Raw genomic sequence first — 23,162 nt, forward strand, 5'->3', positions numbered from 1 at the left:
CCCCTGACTCCTTTCCATCCATATGGAAATATCAGAGGAAGTGAAATAAATCCGGCGTGCAAATTCTGCCCGAGTGGTTTGCATTTAATTTCCATTTCAAACTTGCAAATCACGATGGTTCTTTTGGGGAGAGGCTTCCTGTTCCTGGGCTGCCCTGACCTTCCCGACCAAACCGCCATCGCACGCTTCTTCTTTCTCCAGCCAGGAAAAGCTGGTTCAGGTCCAAAGCACAAGGTTGTTCTTGGCTTGCAAACACAGAATAGAATCATAGAATCATAGAGTTGGAAGAGACCACAAGGGCCATCCAGTCCAACCCCCTGCCAAGCAGGAAACACCATCAAAGCATTTTTGACATATGCCTGTCAAGCCTCTGCTTAAAGACCTCCAGAGAAGGAGACTCCACCACACTCCTTGGCAGCAAATTCCACTGTCGAACAGCTCTTACTGTCAGGAAGTTCTTCCTAATGTTGAGGTGGAATCTTCTTTCTTGAAGTTTGAATCCATTGCTCCGTGTCCGCTTCTCTGGAGCAGCAGAAAACAATCTTTCTCCCTCCCAGGAGTTTCATTTCAAACAGGTCCCCCAAGCAGAGTCTGGAGTTCGAGGGAGAAGTCGGGGCAGGCAGGTTGCGTGCCTGGTCCTCGGGCCAGCCGCTCCTGGGCTCAGCACCCCACACAAAAGGAGCCGGGGAGCTCCCGGCTCCTTGTCAAAGGGGCTTGATCCTGCAAAGGGAGGCACTGCTTCTTAATGCAGGTAGAGCCCTCCCTAGAAGCCACAACTGCCAGAGTGCATGGCCTGGCTGTGTGTACTCATTGTGGGCACTCTGTGCATCCTCAGAGGCTGTTCTCTTTCTTTCCTTCTTGAGGTGAGCCCTGGCGCTGAAAGCCGCTTTTGGAATGGAGCTGGACTCTGGAGTGTTGGCCAGGAATTGGAGATTTGGCCTCCCTGCCTAAGGCTGTTGTACTCTGCCATCCCCCCAAGACAAAAGGCACCAAGGGTCCATTTGCCAGTTCAGCAGAACCATATCAAACTACATTTCGGGGTTCATGGGTCAATGGCCAAAGGGAGGCGGCAGCGGAATCAATACAGAGGGAGAGCGATTTGCGCTCCTCCTGCTCCAGGGCCTTGCCTCAACTTCTGTCTTGAATGCCTGGCTCTGCTTGGGGGAAATAATAATACAGTAATTTATTATTTATACTTTCCATCTGGCTGGGTTTCCCCAGCCACTCTGGGTAGCTTTCAGCAGAACATGAAAAACAGAATAAAACACTTCAAACATTAAAAACTTCCGTAAACAGGGCTGCCTTCAGATGTCTTCTAAAAGTCATGATTCTAGATCCAGGCAGGTAGCCGTCTTCGTCTGACGCAGTCGAAATGAAGAAAGAAATTGTCCAGTAGCACCATAGAGACCAACTAAATTTATTCTGGGTATAAGCTTTCGTGTGCATGCACACTTCTTCAGATATCAGTGCAATGCTTATACCCAGAACTAACTTGGTCTCTAAGGTGCTACTGGACAATTTTTTTATTTATTTCTAAAAGTCAGATAGTTCTTTATCTCCTTGACATCTGAAGGGAGCGCATTCCACAGGGTGGGCGCCACCACCAAGAAGGCCCTCTGCCTAGTTCCCTGTAACCTCGCTTCTCGCAGGGAGGGAACCGCCAGAAGGCCCTCAGAGCTGGACCTCAGTGCCTGGGCTGAGCGATTGGGGTGGAGACGCTCCTTCAGGTATACCGTTTGCATGCCAAGAAAAGTCTTTCTGCAATCATAGAATCACAAAATACCCCAAGGGTCACCTAGTCCAGCCCCCTACAAGGCAGGAATCTCAGCTCCAGGATCCAACCGCTGCTTAAAAACCTCCAAGGAAGGAGCGTCCACCACCTTCAAAGGGAGTCCATTCTACGGTAAAACATCTCTCACCAGGGTTGGTTGGAATCTCGTTCATCATTTGGATCTGTTGGTTTGGGTCCTCCCTTCCGCAGCATCTTCCATGGGACAGCTCTACAAATATTTGAAGAAGGTCATCATGTCACTTATCAGACTCCTCCAAGCTAAACATACTCGGCTCCTTCAACCGTTCCTCATCAGGCTTGGTTTCCAGACCCAGAATCATCTCAGCTGTCTTCTGCACACCTTCCAGCTTGTCAATACTGTATCCTTCTTAAATTGTGGCGCCCAGCATGCGCATAGGGGATGCAGGTGGCGCTGTGGTCTAAACCACAGAGCCTCTGGGGCTTGCCGATCGAAAGGTCAGTGGTTTGAATCCCTGCAACAGTAGTGATGTATGGAAGTGAGAGCTGGACCATAAAGAAGGCTGATCGCCGAAGAATTGATGCTTTTGAATTATGGTGCTGGAGGAGACTCTTGAGAGTCCCATGGACTGCAAGAAGATCAAACCTATCCATTCTTAAGGAAATCAGTCCTGAGTGCTCCCTGGAAGGACAGATCGTGAAGCTGAGGCTCCAATACTTTGGCCACCTCATGAGAAGAGAAGAATCCTTGGAAAAGACCTTGATGTTGGGAAAGATGGAGGGCACAAGGAGAAGGGGACGACAGAGGACGAGATGGTTGGACAGTGTTCTCGAAGCTACGAACATGAGTTTGACCAAACTGCGGGAGGCAGTGCAAGACAGGAGTGCCTGGCGTGCTATGGTCCATGGGGTCACAAAGAGTCGGACACAACTAAACGACTAAACAACAACAACAGGGTGAGCTCCCGTTGCTCGGTCCCAGCTCCTGCCAACCTAGCAGTTCGAAAGCACACCAGTGCAAGTAGATAAATAGGTACCGCTGTGGCGGGAAGGTAAACGGCGTTTCCGTGTCCTCTAGTTTCCGTCATGGTGTCCCGTTGGCGCCAGAAGCGGTTTAGTCACGCTGGCCACATGAACCAGAAAGCTGCCTGTGGACAAACACCGGCTCCCTTGGCCTGAAGCGAGATGAGCGCTGCAACCCCGTTGTCGCCTTGGACTGGACTTAACCGTCCAGGGGTCCTTTACCTTTTTACCTATAGCCAGGATTTATTTTAAGGGGGCAGGCTCTATTGTAGGGGCAGAACTGAGTTATCCGCGATGCAGTTGGTCAATTTGTTAAGTACTTTATTTATTTATTTACTTGATGGGGGTCAACTGACCTCCTGCATCCCCCTGGCTACGCTCATAGTGCCCAGGCCTGGATGCAGGAGTCTTGGTGAAGTCTGACCAGGGCAGAATGGAGTGGTACCCTGTCTTTCCTGGAAGGATTGCATCTGGCAGGATGATTAGGGGGCAAGCCCTATGCAGACAGTGGGTTAAAAACAGCAGCACATGCCCCTCCCGGCATGTTTGCTCAGGGTCTCCTGCAATATTGATTAACAGCTTCCCTTAAACCACAGAGCCTAGCTAGGGCTTGCCAATCAGAAGGTCGGCGGTTCGAATCCCCGCGACGGGGTGAGCTCCCGTTGCTCGGTCCCAGCTCCTGCCAACCTAGCAGTTGTGCAAGTGCAAAGTGCCAACAGCAAAGTGCAAGTAGATAAATAGGTACCACTCCAGCGGGAAGGTAAACAGTGTTTCCGTGCACTGCTCTGGTTCGCCAGAAGCGGCTTTGTCATGCTGGCCACATGACCCGGAAGCTGTACACCGTCTCCGTCGGCCAGTAAAGCGAGATGAGTGCCGCAACCCCAGAGTCGTCCGCGACTGGACCTAATGGTCAGGGGTCCCTTTACCTTTACCTTGCAATGTCTCCCCTCCTTATTGCTGCAGCCATATCAATGAGCAACCTCTGAACTGTACCTCATTTACAGGACAGTTCCTGCTCCGAACACAGTGGTAACTTGGGTTACAAACGCTTCAGGTTACAGACTCCACTAACCCTGAAATAGTACCTCAGGTTAAGAACTTTGCTTCAGGATGAGAACAGAAATCGTGCTCCGGTGGTGCGGCGGCGGCAGCGGGGGGCCCCATTAGCTAAAGTGGTGCTTCAGGTTAAGAACAGTTTTAGGTCAAGAACGGACCTCCGGAACTAATTAAGTTCTTAACCAGACGTACCACTGTAGAGGGCTTTGATCACATGTTTTTCTCTCATTTTTGTCCTTAGCAAAATATTAAAAACATAACAGGTTTGTAGGCAGCATACATGAACCTTCTGACAGTGCCTGCCTGGTATCCATAGACAGGGAGTTCCAAAGTGCAGATCCCACCGCAAGAAAGAATAATAGAATCATAGAATCGTAGAGTTGGAAGAGACCACAAGGGCCATCCAGTCCAACCCCCTGCCGAGCATTCTTGACATATGCCTGTCATGCCTCTGCTTAAAGACCTCCAAAGAAGGAGACTCCACCACACTCCTTGGTAGCAAATTCCACTGCCGAACAGCTCTTACTGTCAGGAAGTTCTTCCTAATGTTTAGGTGGAATCTTCTTTCTTGTAGTTTGAATCCATTGCTCCGTGTCCGCTTCTCTGGAGCAGCAGAAAACAGCCTTTCTCCCTCCTCTATATGACATCCTTCTATATATTTGAACATGGCTATCCTATCACCCCTTAACCTTCTCTTCTCCAGGCTAAACATACCCAGCTCCCTAAGCCGTTCCTCATAAGGCATCGTTTCCAGGCCTTTGACCATTTTGGTTGCCCTCTTCTGGACACGTTCCAGCTTGTCAGTATCCTTGAACTGTGGTGCCCAGAACTGGACACAGTACTCCAGGTGAGGTCTGACCAGAGCAGAATACAGCGGCACTACTACTTCCCTTGATCTAGATGCTATACTCCTATTGATGCAGCCCAGAATTGCATTGGCTTTTTTAGCTGCTGCATCACACTGCTGACTCATGTCAAGTTTGTGGTCTACCAAGACTCCTAGATCCTTTTCACATGTACTGCTCTTACAAAGGTTTGCGCTCTTACAAATGCGGAGCGGGTTTTTGTGTGGCACCTGTAAGGGCCAGTTCTACAGATGGTCAAGCGGGCGCTGGTGGGCTAGACTAGTCCTGAGTTGGTAAGGGCTTCATATACCAGGAGTAAATAACACCTTGAAGTTGGCCCAGTAGGAGCTCTGCAGCCTCTGAAATGGACAGCTGGCACCTGAAGACTTGCAGAGGTGAGAAGCTGCCTCTCGCAGCTCTTTGAGTGCTGCGCCCGTTCTCCATGCCCCAGGAATGCCAACCATGTCGGGGGGGGGGCACCCCAAAGTCCATAGCAGGACAAGCAAAAGAGGACGCCTCTGCTGCCCTCCAGTGGCCAGACGGGGAACCTCAGGCCCACTTGCACTGAGTCCCACCAGCTGCAATTGCCCAGTCACTGGAGAGCGAAATTTCATGATCATAGAGCTGGAAGGGACCCGAGGCTCACCTAGCCTTGGCCGGGGAGGGTGGGGTATAAATAAATAAAAAATGTCATTCTTATTCGTCCAACCCTCTGCAATGCAGGGATCTTTTGCCCAAAGCGGGTCTCGAACCCACGTCCCTGAGATTAAGAGTCGCCTCTGCAGGGCTGCTGTTTCAGAAGGGGATGCTGGAGGCTTTTAAGCAGAGGTTGGGTAGCCATCTGCCAGGAATGCTTTGGTTGTGGTCTCTGCATTGCAGGGGGTTGGACTAGATGACCCTCAGGGCTCCCGTCCAACTCTACAATTTTATGGCTCTTTATGGCTGGCAACCTGAAATAAGCAGGGCATGGAAACACAAGGTGGAGAAATGTTCCAGGTTTGATTTCCACAGAGCAAGTTGCTGCTGCTGCTGCTGCTGCTGCTGCTGCTGCTGCTGCTGCTGCTCCTGCAAGAGCAGGATTGGGGCCAGGGACAGAGCAGGTACACCCCAGAACCCCCCTAGGCCAAGCCATCACAAGGCCTCCCTTGCAGACCACCCACCTCAGTCAGCCTTCCTGCCTTCCACTGCCTTCCTCACCTTTTTTCTGGACTAAAAAGTTCCTTTAAAGGGTGGAGGTGGGACGGGGAAAGAGTTTGCAAAGCTTCGCTGGTCATTTTTATGGTTTCCTCATTTATATCCTCCAGCTTTGCTCTGGGCCCCTCCCTTTACTGAAGCTCTTGCTGGGGACTCCATTGTGACCCACAGTTTAAGCGTGCAGAATGGCGAGGGGGGGTTACCCCCCCCATGGTAAATCTTTTCTAATGTTTCCTTTTAATGAGGTTCATCCCGACTTTCAAACTAGATAATTGTATTCATGGCCGCCAGTTCCCTCCTCCCAGAGCACTGACTTGCTGCTACTTCCCTTATGTTTAATATTGTGCTGTGAGGTGGTTTTTGTTCCTTATTCTTAGCTGCCTTGAAACACTTGTCAAAAGGCAGGATTGGGTAAATCCTTGAATGAATGAATGAATGAATGAATGAATGAATGAATGAATGAATGAATGAATGAATGAATGAGTGACCTGAGCCAGGGTTGAATTTTTGCTTCTTTTGTTTCCCAATTTAAAGTGAAGCTGCGTGTCCATCTGTCCCCCCACCTTGCACCCCAACAAAAAGGCTACATTGAGAATTACTCTCTCTCAGAGGAGTTCACCATCACCCCGTTGTGTCTCTGTGTGTGTCACCAACCTGGGCATAGGAAGCGATCGCCCAAAGGAGCCAGTTTCACCCGCTCCAGGGAAACAGCGGAATCATCTGCGTCAAGCGCAGCCTGGGCGGGACAGGCCAGGGAGGCCAGCCCAGAACGGCGAATCACACAGAGACAGAGCAGGCAGCCTCCTCTGAGGACCCTGGGATCACCGGAGCCTTTTGTTGAATCCGTTCTCCTCTGGCAGGATGCTTGCTGGGCAGGGATATCTGCTCCAGGGGGCAGCCTGCAGAAACGGATCCTTTCCGTTTGCCTGTCTTTGAGTCTTTGGCAGGAAGAACGACAAAGCCGTCCCTCTTGGGACAATGGTGCAATTGATTGCGGCATCAACTTTCCTGGACTCTCCTCTCTCCCCTTCGTCAAATGTATCATGGGAGTCAGGATAACAGCTTCGCCAGGAGACACGCACGGCGTCTTCTGAATAATGCCTCAGCCTGAGGTGGTTTCCTTTGTTCTCTGTGTAGGGCTGCCCTCACACCTCGTTGCAGCGAGCACAGAATGCTGCTGCAGCCCGATTGCTGACAGCAGCGAGGTCTCCATCAGTCTGTAACACCTGCGCTCAGAGATCTGCGCTGGCTGCTGATGTGCTACCGGGCCAAGGTTAGTACATCAAGCCCTTGGGACCAGTTTACCTACGAGATCGCCTCTTTAATCTTCAAGAATGATGGGAACTGGATCTCCGCCCTCTTGCCTTCCGCAAGCCAGGCGGGTCTTAAAAGGTCCAGGAGAGCCAGGAGGAAAAGCAGCCACCCTCTCAGGCCCTGGGTGCAGGCTCACAGGTGGCAGAATCTGGTTGTGGGCCTTGACCTGGCACTCCAGAGGGTTGTCTCACCCCTTCCCTTTAGGCGCAGTTTTTAGGGAGGAGGAAAGAGGGAGAGCCCCCCTGGCCAGGTCACACCCTCTGGCCGGGACATATGAGAAGAGTTTGCCGCTTGATCAGCCCATCCAGTCACCCCAGTGGCCAAAGACCTCCAGGGAAACCTAGGGATCAAGATAGACTGCCTCTGGCCCTGGAGGTTCCATAAGCACACAAGGAAAACCCTGCCGGATCAGGCCCATCTAGTCCAGCATCCTGTTCCCACACTGGCAAGCCAGGTGCCCATTATGGGAGGCCCAGAAGCAGGATTTGAGCACAATAGTAACTCACCCCTCCCGTCCTTTCCAGCAACTGGCGTTCAGAAACATTGCTTCCTCCTGCGGGGGAGGCTTAGCCCAGCCGTGATGGCTAGGATCCACGAACCAGGAGGCCAACGCCTTGTCTGTGCCCCCCCCCGGGCTGCTTTTCCTCCCAAAGTACCAATGAGGTGTCGTTCGGGGCCGACCTGCGCATGGCACAAATCACACGCACTGTTAAACTGTGGAACTCCCTCCCACAGGAGGCAGGGATGGCCACCAACTTGGGTGGCTTCAAAGGAGGGTTGTACCAATCCAGGGAGGAGGAGAGAGGCTATCGGTGGCTCGGCTCTGCTTCCACAGCCGAACTGAGCAACGCTTCTGAATGCCAGAAATCGCTGGGGGGGGGGAGAGAGAGCTTTGCTTTTGTGCTCAAATCTTGCACACACTGCACTGGCTCCCAGTGGAGTACAGGATCAGGTTTAAGGTGCTGGTTTTGACCTTTAAAGCCCTATGCGGCTTGGGACCCTCGTACCTACAGGACCGCCTCTCCTGGTATGCCCCGCGGAGGACCTTAAGGTCCACAAACAACAATATTCTGGAGATCCCGAGCCATAAGATGGCTAGATTGGCCTCTACTAGGGCCAGGGCCTTTTCAGTACTGGCCCCAACTTGGTGGAACGCTCTTTCCCAGGAGACCAGGACCCTGCGGGATTTGTCATCTTTCCGCAGGGCCTGCAAGACAGAGCTGTTCCGCCTGGCCTTTGGGTTGGACTTAGCCTGACCCCTGTGTTTTCCTCCCTCATGGCCTGGATTTATGGACTACTTGAAATGAGGCTGCATTTTAAATTTTAATACTGTATTTTAATCTGTATTTTAATCAATTGTTTTTATGTTTTATTGTGGTTTTGTTGGTGTGAGCCGCCCTGAGCTCGGTTTTTGACTGGGGAGGGCGGGGTATAAATAAAAATTTATTATTATTATTATTATTTATTATACAGATTTCCCAGGGTGAGAGCCCTTTGGCCTGATCCAGCAGGCTCTTCTCAGCTTCTCCAGCCCTCCTCTCACACTGCAGGAGCAGAAAGAGTGTTTCCCTGTTCAGGCTCCCTTGCCAGCCTGCGCCCGCGGCTGAGCCTTGTGTACAGCTGGAGGCAGGCAGCTCCCCAGTGCCCAGAGCAGCCTGGCACAGTTAATTATGCCCCAGGAGAAGCGGGCAGGAAAACAGCCCCATGGCAGCTAGCCTTGTTTTCGTGCCGGGGAAGGAAGCCTCTCTGACGGCAGCAGAGGTGGGTGAGCCTGCCAGCCAGCTAGCCCGCCCTCGTTCCTTGCCAGGCACCCGCTTGAGAAGAGGCTGCTGGATCACCTAGTCGGGCATCCTCTTCTCACAGGGGCCAACCAGATGCCCATGATGATAAACCCACAAGCAGGATCCGAGCACAAGAGCCACACTCTCCCCTCCTCAGAAGCAGCGCTTCCTCTGACCTTGGAGGTCAGAGCAGAGCTATTCGGGCCAGGAGCCATTGGTATCCCTCCCTTCTTGTGAATTGGTCTAATCCTGTTTTAAAGCCGTCCCAGTTGGGGATCATTGCTGCCTCCTGGGGGAGCCAATCTATGCGAGGCCAGTCACCCATTACCACAAGGCCTCCTCTCTCAGATGCTTCCTTGATTTTGTTTGCCAAATATTTGCCAAATGCGTGTGCAATGGACACACTGTTATTTAACACTAGGTGGCGTTTGGGATTATTGCTTTTGACTGACAATTGACAGGCATTTGATGGGATTTGACAGTTTCTGAGCTCACCCACCTTACCCAAAAGCCGGACCAAATCCAGTCCAAACTGTTCAAATTCTGAGACGCGTATCAGATGCAAAACGAAGAAATCTTAAACGTGGGCAAATCTTGAAGGTGCTTCTGTTTTACCTGGAAACTTTTGCAGCACAGCTCACAGAATCGCAGAGCTGTAGAGTTGGGAGATACCTCCAGGGGTCATCTAGTCCAACCCCCTGCAATGCAGGGATTGCAGCTAAGTTCCTGCTGGCCTATTACTATAGAGGCAACCTGGCTGGTCACGCCGCTAGTTCCCTCCATAGCTGCCAAGTTTTCCCTTTTCTCGCGAGGAAGCCTATTCAGCATAATGGAAAATCCCTGAAAAAAAGGGATAACTTGGCAGCTATGGTTCCCTCCTTTGACCTGATCTCCGTGGGGCACGCCGGATAACTCCCTGTGGGGCCCCAAGCCCTGACGGGACACCACTTTGGGGCGCAGGGGGGGGGGAGGTAAACTGCTTGGGATCTGAAGGGACTGGAAGATGCCTGGTCCAAATTGGGAGAAGGGAGGCGAGGCGCTCCCTGATCTCCAAGGACCGCCCTATTTTTTTTTTATTACCATTAGCAAAAAAAATACATAAAAAACAAACAGAAAAAATCATACATACAAAGGAGAATGGAAAAAGAAAAAGTAATCTTCCAATAAATATTCTTAGAGTGATATAGACCTTATCTTATATATAGTGAAATTATTTAGAAATCTAAGATTTATATACTAATGTAGTTATCCAATACAATGCAGTATCTTTAAAAAAAAAGAGAGAGAAATTTGTTCACAAGATCAAGGGAGTGAATCGGAAGTTGCCACGTCCTTCTGGAGCAAGACCAAAAGCCTGGACTCTCCTGTCCTGGAAGAACTGGGCTTGGTGAGCATTTTCCCAAGTCAGCCAGAGAACCAGCCCAAGTCAGGCAGTCTATGGGCAGGGAACTGAAGCCCTCCCAGCAGCCCAGAGGTCAGGGGGCATGGGAAGAGGGAGGTGCCCCACCTTGGCCGCCCCGGACATGCCTCTTCCCTGCTGGCTCTGCTCAGCCCATCGCAGCCAGGCCACAATTAGCAGCATTTGCTTCCGCGGAGATTAAGGTCTCCAACGTCACTCCTCTATCCTGCGGCAGAAATAGCCAGGAGCAGCTTTGCGGGGCAAGGTTGCGCCAGAAAAAGGTAGGGAGCATTTCCGGAGGGGTCCGCAGAAGCAAATGCCCTGCCCTGGTTCTCTTAATGTGTGCGGAAAGCAGAGCCAGAACAAGCGTGTGTTTGCGCTTGTGTGCCTTGGTAAGTCTATGTGCGCATTGCACTTTTCCTCTGGGCAGCAGTCGATCTTCTCTTTCTGCCTCCCCACTTATGCATCCATGCGCTCCTATTGGTCTACCCGGAAACGGGCCTTGTCAGCATTGCAGCATCTGACATCGAGGAACTGGACCTCACCGATTTACGCAGCTCCAAATAAATTCTGGGCTTTTTACAAAGTTGCTGAAGTGTACTGTGTATTCGACAGCTTAAGTGCCCCCCCCAAAAGGCTTGTTTGGGGGCAAGGAAATTCTTGCTTAGAATGCTTTGGGGGCTGGGCATGTCGCCAGACCTCATGGAGAATAGATTGCTGTGTATACTGGAGGCTATCTCAGGATTGAACCACCCTGTGATCTTTAGATGAAAATAATAATAATAATAGGGACCCAGGTGGCGCTGTGGGTTAAACCACTGAGCCTAGGGCTTGCTGATCAGAAGGTGGGCGGTTCGAATCCCTGTGACGGGGTGAGCTCCCGTTGCTCGGTCCCAGGTCCTGCCAACCTAGCAGTTCGAAAGCACGTCAAAATGCAAGTAGATAAATAGGAACCACTACAGCGGGAAGGTAAACGGCGTTTCCATGTGCTGCTCTGGTTCGCCAGAAGTGGCTTTGTCATGCTGGCCACATGACCTGGAAGCTATACGCCGGCTCCCTCGGCCAATAATGCGAGATGAGCGCCGCAACCCCAGAGTCGGTCACGACTGGACCTAATGGTCAGGGGTCCCTTTACCTTTTACCTAATAATAATACTGTAATAATAATAATAATAATAATAATAATAATAATAATAATAATAATAGGAGGTATGCAGAAGGTCCCAGCTTCAATTCTCCATGGCAGCACCTCCGGGCAGGGCTAGGAGTAGACCTCTCCCCCCCCCCCCGTCTGAAGCCCTGGAGCGCTAGCTGTGTTCCTACACTGGGACCCAATCCACTTGTCTGCCCTCGATGGGTCAAGCCCAAGGCCAGCCCAGCTGGGCCACTTTCATCCTCAGCTACCTTTCGTCAGACAATAGCTGAAGACCTCGGAGTGCTATAGACGGCCTGAGTCAATTCTCCTGCTATTCTCTGTGCTTTGTGGAGCTCAGGAACCCTGCAGACCAGGTTTGACCAGGCAGGGCAGCTGGAAGAGAGGCCTCCTCCTCCTCGTCCTTCAAGGGAGGGGAGGGTCTCTGGGTGGCTCCTCGCCATGATGCCCATGAAGAGGCAGCAATGCGCCTGAAGAACAGCTGCTGGAAACGGCAGGAGGGGAGAAAGCGCTTTTCTGCTCAGGCTCCAATTGCAGGTTTCCCAGTAGAGACACCTGGCCGGCTCCTGCGAGAACAGGATGCGGGACGAGATGAGCCAGCGGCCAGATCCGGCAGCTAGGCTCTTCTCATGCCCCTACGCTCTGCAGCAGTGGCGCCATGGGGCAGACCGGATCTCAAGCATCCCTTTCAGGTCCTACTGAGCTCTCAAAAAAAAACCTGGGCCCCTATCCTTCAGGCAGCTCAACTGGACTTGGCCCAAGGGGGCTTCCTGCCTTCCACTGGTTTAAGGCATAGGGTTTCAGCCCCTCTGATTTGGCGCACAAGTGCCACCAGCAAAACCCATCCAGACCCGGGCGAAATGGCCATGCACCAACGCCTGCCCCCTCCCCACCGCCAGCAGATGCTGCGCAGATGAGATGAGCCCCTGCCAAATTCATATTAAGCCTTTAAAAGTCATTACGTAAGAGCTCAGACACTTTAGGCCAAAGGCAGATAACTAGCCCCCCCGAGCAGCCGTCCGAAAAGAGCTCCTACCCCCGGGGTCACACGGGGTCTCTGCTGAGCAGCAGATGGAGACTCGAGCGCCACTTGCGGGGAAATTAAATCATAATCGTCACCCACCCAGCTTAGGCAGCCTTCTGATGCGCCATGGAGCCTCTGCTCCCGTTGGGGTCATTCCCAGTTCCTGGCTGCGGAGCTTGTGCCCCCACCCTCCTATGGGCATCCTCACCCCTGGAAAGGTGCTGCGATTCCTCCACAGCCCAGGCCTCTACACCACCTCCCTCTGGCGCCACCACCCTATCTATGCCCGCCCTCTCTGAAGCCACAAGAGCATCTGCCTTCTGGTGAACCAGCTGGCCTTTCAGTCAACAGGTTGGACCAGTGATTTGCTCGTTGGCACCATCACAACTGGGAACCAGTTTACCTGCGAGGTCACCTTACCCCTCATGCGCCCTCTTCTTGACCTCTCCTGGACGAGGCCTCTCTCCTGTCAGCAACCTGTCTTTTTATTGTTTGAATCCTATTATAGTCTAATTGCATCTACAGTAAAATAAAAAAATTCCTTCAGTAGCACCTTAAAGACCAACTAAGTTTTTGTTTTGGTATGAGCTTTCGTGTGCATGCACACTTCGTCAGATACACTTGAAACAGAAGTGCCAGACCCTTATATATATATACAGAGGGTGGTGGGGGTGGGTGGGAATGGGTGATGGGCTGATGGGAGTGGTAAACCTGTTGATGGCTGTTAACGACTGCTGATGACTGCAATTGGTCCTGCGGGGGGGGGAGCAAGGGCTGAGGCGCTAAAGAAAGCTTGATCATGCATAATGAGATAAGAATCCAATGTCTTTGTTCATCCCAGGTGGCTCCATGGTTTTAAGCATCTACAGTGGTACCTTGGTTTAAGAACAGTCCTGTTTACGAATGATTCGGTTTACAAAGTCCACAAAACTGGAAGTAGTGTCCCGGTTTGCAAACTTGAGCTCGGTCTAAGAACAGAATCCAAATGGTGGAAGGGCACCGGCGGCAGAAGGCCTCAATAGGGAAAGCGTGCCTCGGTTTAAGAAGGGTTTCGGTTTAAGAACCGACTCCTGGAACGGATTAAGTTTGTAAAGCGAGATACCACTGTATTTCAAATTATGATTTTAGCCTTCCCCATTTGATCTGTGTTGTTTTGATTTGTGCTGGCCGCCTTCGTTCCTGGTCTGGGGGAAACACGGCATACCGATAATCATTATTTTTATTACTATTGCCCAGACAAGTTCACAGGGACCAACGCACACTCCACGCCACATGCAGAGCTTTCCCTTGCAAGGTGATTCCAGTTTCAGCCAGAACCCACCCCCACCCCCCCCCCCCTGTAGCTGCTGCAGGCAGCTCACCATCCGTTGGGAATAACAGTGGCCTACCTTGCAGGGCTAGCTGTGTGTGTGTGCCCAAGCGTCGTGACACCTGGGGCGGGGCATCACTACAGAGGGCACATGTGCGGCATCGCTACGTACGATGCATGTGCTGCACGTAGCGACGCCGCGCATGCGCTGTACATAGTGGTTTGCCGTGCTGGCACTCCAGCACCGTACGGATGGTGCCAGGATCCTCCGTTCACAGCTGTAGAGGCGTTGGAGGGATCCCACCGCCGTCCGTACAGCGCTCGAGCGGCACCGGCGGCAAACCGCTAGGTACAGCGCATATGCGGCGTCACTACATACAGCGCATATGTCAAGAATGCTTTGATGGTGTTTCCCGCTCGGCAGGGGGTTGGACTGGATGGCCTTTGTGGTCTCTTCCAACTCTAGGATTCTATGGTGGCGGCGCAAGCAGCCATCATGCTGCCATGCCCGGACCAGGGCGGCAGAGCAAGCACCCCGCAGGGTGCCTTCTTGTCACCCTCCCTGGGGTGAACCCCCCCCCCCCGTTGCGATGCCACTGCATTTGCCAGCCCATAAGAAGGGCTCTGCTGGGTGAGGCCACAGGTCAGCTGCTTGCCAGGTTATTTCAACGGGGCTTTTGGCCTGTGAAGACTTCTCCCTGCCGTTGTGTCCCAGGCGATTCAGTGGACAATAAATGGGGCAGCCTTCAAAGACCAGCATGTCTGGAGCCTACAGGGCGAGAAGCAGGGACCGGGCGCCGTCACAAGGATACTGGGGAGGGGCCCTGGAGGTCAGTGGTCCCTTTCCTTTGCACTGAGACGGACCCGGGTTCAATGCCTAATGGTGCTGCTGTCTCCAGGCAGGGCTGGTGGTTATGGCCCCCTGCCTGAAATCCTAGAGTGCTGCTGCCGAGATGGGTCCCCAGATGTTCTGGCATCCCTGAGCCATCCCCCCTGACCGCAGGCTGTGCTGGGGTGATGGGAGTTGTAGTCCTGCAACATTTCGGGACCATGGAAGGCTGATGCTGAAAATACTGAGCCAGGTGGGCTGAGCTCTGCCTCTGTGCAAGGCAGGATGCTGCCCAAGGTTCTGGGTGCCCCCAGGTCACTTCTTGGCTTGGCTTGGCAGTGGAGGGGGGTGTTGCACATGTCTCCTTGGCCTCCTTGGGACCTCCAGGAGGATTCCAGGAGCATTTTGGGAGGCAGGGGCAGAGTGCAGAGTCTCCAGCAGCATCTACCCTGTTTCTTTTCGAAGCAAAGGCTCTCTAAGCCCAGGAAAGCTCTCTAAGCCCAGGGATTTGTTTTGAGGATCAGGACCAAAGGGAGCTCCCCCTTGGGGTTGGGCCTGGAGAAGGGAAGGCGTAGCGGTGAGACCACATGATGGAGCACGCTTGTTTTCTTCTGCTCCAGAGGGAAGGATCTGAACCAGTGGATTCAAAGGACAGGAAATGAGATTCCGACTCAACATATGGAACAGACTTTCCAATGCTAAGAGCTGTTTGACAGTGGAACGGTCTCCCTTGGCAGGTTGTGAACTCTCCTTCCTGGGAGGTTTTTAAGCAGAGGTTGGATGGCCATTTGTCATGGATGATCTAGTTGAGACTCCTGCATTGCAGGGGGTTGGACTAGATGACCCATGGGGGTCCCTTTCAACACACACTGCCAAACTTTATTCATTTCAGCTGGTTAATGTAGGGAGGCAGAAGAGCCAGCTTATTGCTACTGTTATTGTTGATGTTATGAATTCAGGTCCTTACTGTACACTCTCTTCCTCAAGACGTCCCAGGGTGGCTAAACTCAAAAATACAGTATTAAACTCAATTAAAACCAATGAACAGCCCCTAAAAATATACCCCCTGTGGCACAGTCAAATGGTTTTGAGCCACTGGAAGTCAGAAACCCTGGCTGATCTACTTTGGTCCACCCAGAGGTCCACCAGTCGATCCCCGACTAACCTCTGCCACTCAAGGGCTGTGGGGCCAGCCAGGGACCTCGGAGAAGCAGAGAAACCCCAGGCTGGGAGCGTCTCTCCTGGCACGGCAAGCGCAGCGACCGGGGGTGGGGTGGCTGCCCCCCTCCTTCGGCTGGTGCGCTCCAAGGGCGACCTGGGGCCAGTCGCCCCCACTCAGCACCGAGCCCACCTCTGCGGGGTAAAACCGGGCTGAGCGCGCGTGTGGACGCACACCTGGTGCCCAGGTGCAGGTGCGCAGCACGTCTGAGTTCCGCCTGCCAAACGAAAACGATCCTTTTGCCAACAACCGAAGTTCAGTAGCACCGCGATTTGTTCCGGAGTTAGTCAACGCGGGTTAGTGGGGAGCGACCCTTGGAGCGCGACTTTGGAAAGCAGTCGTGGGGAAGGAGAGACTACTAGCTCCCCCTCCCCAGGAGCCCCCCTCACCCCGACCCCCACCCCGAATCCAGCGCCGCTCACCTCTCGGGCTCGTAGCCGGCCTGCAGGAGACGAGCGTTGTACCTCTGCGCCGCCGTCTCGTGTCCCGCGTAGATCGGGGCGCAGCCGTTGGCCGGCCCGCCGGGGCGCCGCGTCCTCTGGCCGGGTGTCGCGGGCTCGCGCAGCTGCCCTACGATGCGGCTGTAGTCGTAGTGGGGCGACCCCGACTCCTCTTCGTCCGCCTCGACGCCGCACAGCGCCGGCTGCCCGTCCATGGCGAGGAGCCTCGACGGGGCGCACGGCGCGCTGCGGCGCCCCGGACACTGACCGAGCCGCTTCCCCGGAATGGATGGCCCTCGACGGCTCGCTTGCGGGCGGGTCTCGCCAGCAAGGCGCTCCCGGCTCCTGCGCGCCCGTCCTCTGCCGCCGCTGCCCTGCCCGCGCTGCCTCCACCCCCGCCGGGCAGAAACGGCCGAGGCTCCGTGCCAGCAGCCGTGCCCGGAGACGCGCGCGCCGAGGAGCTCAGGACGCCCTCCCGTGGCCACAGGCGCTCTCCGGGGGGCCTCCAGGGACGCCCCTGGGGAGCCCTTCCGAGGCAGGGCACCCTGGAGACCCCGCCTCGCCCCGCTCAGCCAGATCCCTCGAAACCTCGCACCCTCTCCCGTTCCTCTGGAACTGCGGGCAAAGGGGAGGTGCCTCTGCACATGGGCAGAGGGCGATTTCTCTCCCGGCGAGTTTAGGGTCAACCAGAGGGCAGGAAAGGTTTTTTTTTTTAAGCAGAGGTCATAGATCTTTAGCTGAGATTCCTGCATTGCAGGGGGTTGGACTAGATGACCCCTGGGGGACCCTTCCAACTCTACCATTCTATAATTCTATGAATGAGCATGCCCACTTTTCTCTTTAGAAATTGGGTGGTGGTCTGGACAGGCAGAGCGGCTGGTTTCCTTGGCTGGGGATCCCAACCTGGAATTGGGGGGGTGTAGGGAAGGGGCTTTGGTGGGCGATGTACCAGCACGGTTGTTTGGTTTTGCTGTGAGACTGCCAAACCCTCACCCCCCCTCTATGTATATTGCTTCTAGGGTGGCTGGCCACCCACCACCTTAATTTCCCTGGGGACACCTATTGATGCCAATGGCCACAGGCAGATTTAATGCAGATTTGTGCACCCAGCCTGGCAATGCGGCCCCCAGACGGTCGCACCCAGACACATACCTAAACGGGACTCTGCAAAGTTAACTACAGAGAGGAAGCCTCTGAGCATACTCGGAGTGGTTTTCACTCACCTCGCAGCTCACCCTGCCCCTGGGTTAAGGGAGAAGGGGCTTCTTCCCGGTCCAGGGACCCGGTCCCGATCCCACGTTGCAGCACTTGGCTTCCTTTGGCCTGCGCCAGAGATGGAGCCCAGTCCCCAGCTGGCAAGGAGGGAGGAAGGGAGGGCATCTCCCTTGCCAGTGCCTCTGCCCTCCCCACCCCTCTAACATTCTCAGCCAGGTCATGGTGAGCCACAACGAAGGGGCCTTTCAGGACATGGGGCTCACTCTGACCCACGCCAAGAAGTCCAGCCAGTGCAAGCTGCGTAGGAAAGGGCCTATCCAACAACGGGTCACATCCAACAACAAGCATCACCAATCCCCAGTCGCAAGAAGGGAACCCTGAAGGTCATCCAGTCCAGCCCCCTGCACTGCAGGAATCTCAACTAAAGCATCCCGGACAGATGGCCATCCAGCCTCTGCTTAAATCCCTCCGAGGAAGGAGAGTCCCCCCCCTCTTGTGGGAGTCTGTTCCACTGGCGAACAGCTCTTGCTGTCGGAAAGTTCTTCCTGGTGTTTAATCGGAATCTCCTTCCTAGTAACTTGAAGCCATGGGTTCGAGTCCTACCCCCCGGAGCAGGAGGAAAGCAAGCTTGCTCCATCCTCCATGGGACAGCCCTCTCGATGACCCTCTACAGGTCTATGATTCTATATCCCCTGCATTCTAGATCCATGGCTCTGCCAGCTGCCTCTCCAGACTCCTGGACTCTCAGCATGTGGTGCAGGCCCAGGCTGGCAGCAGGCAGCTCCTTCCCTTCTAGTGCCCAGGAAAGCGGCCAGGGAGGGAGAGGCACAACCACAGCCAAGTCCAAGGAGCACCCGAGTGCCCCTCTCCTGACCTTCCTCCTTCCACGTGGACCATCCCAGTAGTCACTGAGTGCTAATATTTACTTTCCCTGTTTGGCCTGCAGCCGGCTGGGCTCCCGAGTCATGACCTGTCGTGTGCTGGGGAAGAGGCAGCAAGCTTGCCAAGGCAATCCCTCTGTCCAGGCAATGGCTTGACCTGAGAAGCACCAGGTCTGGCTTGGACGAGCGGCTGGTGGTTGGTGTGCAGAAAGGCTCACGCTGATATATTGTGGTGAAGGGTGGTATATAGAATCATAGAGTTCGAAGAGACCCCAAGGGCCATCCAGTCCAACCCCCTGCCAAGCAGGAAACACCATCAAAGCATTCTTGACATATGCCTGTCAAGCCTCTGCTTAAAGACCTCCAAAGAAGGAGACGCCACCATACTCCTTGGCAGCAAATTCCACTGCCGAACAGCTCTTACTGTCAGGAAGTTCTTCCTAATGTTTAGGTGGAATCTTCTTTCTTGTAGTTTGAATCCATTGCTCTGTGTCCGCTTCTCTGGAGCAGCAGAAAACAACCTTTCACCCTCCTCTATATGGCGTCCTTTAATATATTTGAACATGGCTATCATATATATTATATGAATTATTATTATTATATGAATAATAATAATAACAATGTTGGTGGTGGCATTGTTCCCAGTGCTTACTTATTAAATTATTAAATTTGTATACTGCCCTATGCCTGCAGGTCTCAGGGCGGTTCACAAGATAAAATCACAAGATAAAACATCAAATACTTCTTCTTTGGCGATCCCTCGTAGCCGAGTAAGATTATCTTCCATAAGTGAAAGTGAGTCCGTAAGTGACTGTGGAGGCCAATTCTGGATCCACACGTCCTTCCACAGTGGGGACATTGGTTTCCGGGCGGGAGTTGATCACGGTGTGGATTTGCCAAGCCTGCCTTCCTCTTAGCACATTTCTCCCTTGTGTCCTGAGTTCGAGTGTCTTCAAAGCCCGTGACACTTTTGGTCAAGGCTGTTCTCCAACTGGAGCACTCGCAGGCCAGTGTTTCCCAGTTGTTGGTTTAAATACTACATTTTAAAATATTTGCCTTGAGACAGTCTAAAACCACCAGCATAACGCTTTCCGTTTTAATAAAAATAAAAACAACCCAATCATCACAGGTAGGTAGCCGTGTTGGTCTGCCGTCAAAACAAAACAAAAACAAAATAGAAAAATTCCTTCCAGTAGCACCTTAGAGACCAACTAAGTTTGTCATTGGTATGAGCTTTTGTGTGCATGCACACTTCTTCAGACACGAAAGCTCATACCAATGACAAACTTAGTTGGTCTCTAAGGTGCTACTGGAAGGAATTTTTCTATTTTATTTTTATTAACCCAATAATCAGATCGACAATGAAGTGAAGAGACCATTGGCCATATAAATCAGAGAGGAACCCAGTTTGTCTGTGAAGGATGAACAGACACAGCTTCAAAAGAGACCCTCCAAGGTGATTCAGCCATCCTTGGAGCCACACAAGCAGGTACTTGGGAAATATTTTGGTACACCCCTCAAAGCATTGTAAAAATAAGTTTGCAACATCATTGCCCTGGGAGATTTCCTGTGCATTTAACAGCTGCATGGTAGCCGGCATTCAAGAGAACCATTATTTCCCACCCCCTCAGAAGAAGAAAAGCGGAGATGTGGTGATGAAAGATTGCATTTCTGCAACAGGTTTTTTTTGTGACATTACTGTCAGCTTAGAGGTGAGATTTGACCGTGGGATTTTAAATCCAGACTCCGATACTTATTTTATTTTTAGTTATTCAGAATCTCTGGGGACGGGAAGGTGCAAACTATTTTTAATATTGTGCTTGGATGTCATAGCTCACCCTGGGACCTTAGGGCGAAGGGCTGGTGATAAATAAAGTTTATATACTGTATTTGTGGGTCTGGGTGTGACCCCCCGGGGTCCGTTCTAACTACAGTTTTTTGATTCTAGGAATAAAGTGACCAAGTACAAACAAAACTTCTGGGATTGCAAAACGCATCCAGAATTCATCCCAGTCTGGGGTGCTTGTAGCAGTGCGGTCAGTAGTTATTTGCAGCAGAGCTGATCAAAATAAAAATTGCTGGGTTTTAAAGTGCTGTGCACTTTTACCATAGGCCCAGATGCACCAGGGCTTCCTTTTGCCGGTTGCAGCCAGCATTGCAGGCCAAAGGGACAGTAAGACAAGCCTCACAGGATCTGGCCCATGGCCTTTCTAGTCCAGTCCATTGGGCCAACCAGATGCCCCAATGGGAAAACCCGAAAGCAGGATCTGAGCAACTCTCCTCTCCTGCGGTTTCCAGCAGCCAGAATTCAGAAGCATGGCTGCTGCCTTCGACCGCGGAGGCTGAACAGAGCCATCATCCTGGCTCAGAGCCATTCATAGCCCTCTCCCCCCTGCCCAAATCCTCTTCTGATCTGAAGCCATCCCATTTGGGGCGGGTCTTGACAGCTGATGCCTGAACTGAGCAGCTTCTGGGAGAGCCGTGTTGTTTGGGATCCTTGAGCCAACAGTCTCCCAAGAGAGGTGAAAAAGCAACAGCAGAAGACCAGCCCCAGATGGGGCCGCAGGATCCTGCCAGCGCGAATTATTACTCTAGTATTACTGTGCGTATTCATTGTGGCACAGAGTAACACAGACCGAGCGAAAGAGGCTGGTTACAAACTGACATTGGGAGAGATGGGAAAATACTGTAGCAGGGAGAGGGGAGACACTGAAGGCAGTAGGCTGGGCGAGGGGAGGAACCCCAGGATGAATCCTAGAATCCTAGAGTTGGAAGGGACCCCGAGGGTCATCTAGTCCAACCCCCTGCCATGCAGGAATCTCAGCTCAAGCATCCATGAGTGTGAGCCTCTGTGGCCAATTGGATTTCGGCTTCATTGGCTGCATGGTGGGTGCCAGGGGAGGCCCAAGTCATGCCCCACAAGGGAAGGTGGGGGACTCTCCTTCCTTGGAGGCTTTTAAGCAGAGGTTGGACAGCCATCTGCCAAGGATGCTTTAGCCCCGATTCCTGCACTGCAGGGGGTTGAGCTAGATGTCCCCCTGGGGTCCCTACAGTTCTGTGCGTCTATGAATCTGTGAAATGCAAGCAGGTCTCCTGTACAGTCACTAGTAGTTTATCTATTAAGCCTGAATCGTAATTGGCTCCCAGTGGTCATTGGCCGTTGTGCGCTTGCCCCTGCCAACGTGGCACTCAGCTCCATGGACAGCCATCACCTGTTTTGTTTCTTTCCTTTTTTAAAAGAAAATTTTATTGATTTTTCCAACATTCTCAATCCAATATAATTAACCAAAAAACAACAACAACCCCACAACCCAGATACAAGATTCCCTTGCAGCCTTGGGCCCCCCTCCACTCTTCCATGGGTTCCATATTTAACATTTCCAGCTGCATATTTTATGCCCTTCATTTATTCCACTTAACATTTATACCTTAAGTCTCTGTTACCTCACAAGTGTTATTGAAATCCTGTTAAATAGCCCAATTGTTTACAGTGGTCTCTTCCAAGTACAATATAAATTTCTTCCAGCCTTTATTAAAATCTTGGTCTTCCTGATTTCTTATTTTTCCAGTCATTTTCGCCATCTCAACATAGTCCATCCGTTTATCTTGCCAGTCCTTGCCATTGGGACCTTTTCGTCTTTCCATCTCTGGGCCACAAGACATTCTGGTGGCTATCATTGCATATTAATCCTGAATCGTAACAGGCTCCCAGTGGTCATTGACCAGGGCCAGCTCTAGGGGTAGACTGGGTGGCGCTGGGCGCCGGGGCGCCCAGTTGGCAGGGGGCGCTGCGCAGCAAAGCCGTGCGGAAACCACGCTGCGCACTGCGCCCGCCCACCAGCCGCGGGAAGAAACGGGGCGGGGCGGGGGCGCCGGAGCAATCTGTGCACCACGGCGCCCGGGCGCCCGACCTGCTTAAGACGGCCCTGTCATTGGCCATCGCGCGGTTACCCCTGGCAATGTGGCCCTCGGTTCCATGGACAGCCATCACCTGCTTTGTGTCTCAGGCCTCTCTTTTCACCCTCAATTTTGCAAACTGGGTGGTTCTCGGTGTTGTCCTGCAACATATGTTCTATGGCAGGGGTCAGCAAACGTTTTCAGCAGGGGGCCAGTCCACTCAGTCCCTCAGACTTTGTGGGGGGCAAGACTATATTTTGGGGAAAAAATATGAACAAATTCCTATGCCCCACAATTAACCCAGAGGTGCATTTTAAATAAAAGGACACATGTAAAAACACTCATGTAAAAACACGCTGATTCCCAGACCGTCCATGGGCCGCATTGAGAAGCCGGTTGGGCCAGATCCAGCCCCCGGGCTTTAGTTTGCCTACCCATGTTCTATGGGCTTCTGAACACTTTTGTTCCACACTTGCAAATGTTATGGTGAAGCTGCTTATATATTGTCATTTAAAAAGAAATCAGCAGCAATTCCTGCCTTGGGTCCCTTCCAACTCTAGAATTTTATGGTTCTAAATATCATCCCACGAAGAAGAGGAGCATTTGACATGTGAGACGAGGCACTTCTATAAAATGTCTCTTTCCTTCCAGTGCAAAGCAGCCTCTCAAACTTAAAGGGACAAAGCTTCCGTTCTTGAGAGGATTAAATCCTAATCCCTTCAATCACCTCCTTATTTTATACCTGACATTTTTATTCCACCTGGCCTCCAAGGAGCTCGGGGTCAAGCAAATGGGTTCCCTGGCTGGCGTGTCCTCGCATTCACAACAACCCTG

The 23,162-nt window shown here is 52.5% G+C and overlaps 1 protein-coding gene across 3 annotated transcripts in view; it reads right to left on the reverse strand.

Moving 5' to 3' along the window:
* IMPDH1 (inosine monophosphate dehydrogenase 1) overlaps positions 1-18,815 on the reverse strand; it is a 66,103-nt gene extending 47,288 nt beyond the window's left edge. For 2 of the 3 annotated variants that reach the window (XM_035127205.2, XM_060279361.1), the window contains exon 1: positions 16,318-16,465. The gene's annotated coding sequence lies outside the window, so the exon portion shown is untranslated. Of the gene's footprint in view, positions 1-16,317; positions 16,466-17,558 lie in introns of those variants that run through there. The other variant, XM_060279363.1, reaches the window with a different exon arrangement.
* Positions 18,816-23,162: the final 4,347 nt, after the last annotated feature.

Source organism: Zootoca vivipara, chromosome 10, assembly GCF_963506605.1.
Source record: "Zootoca vivipara chromosome 10, rZooViv1.1, whole genome shotgun sequence".
Lineage (NCBI taxonomy): Eukaryota > Metazoa > Chordata > Lepidosauria > Squamata > Lacertidae > Zootoca > Zootoca vivipara.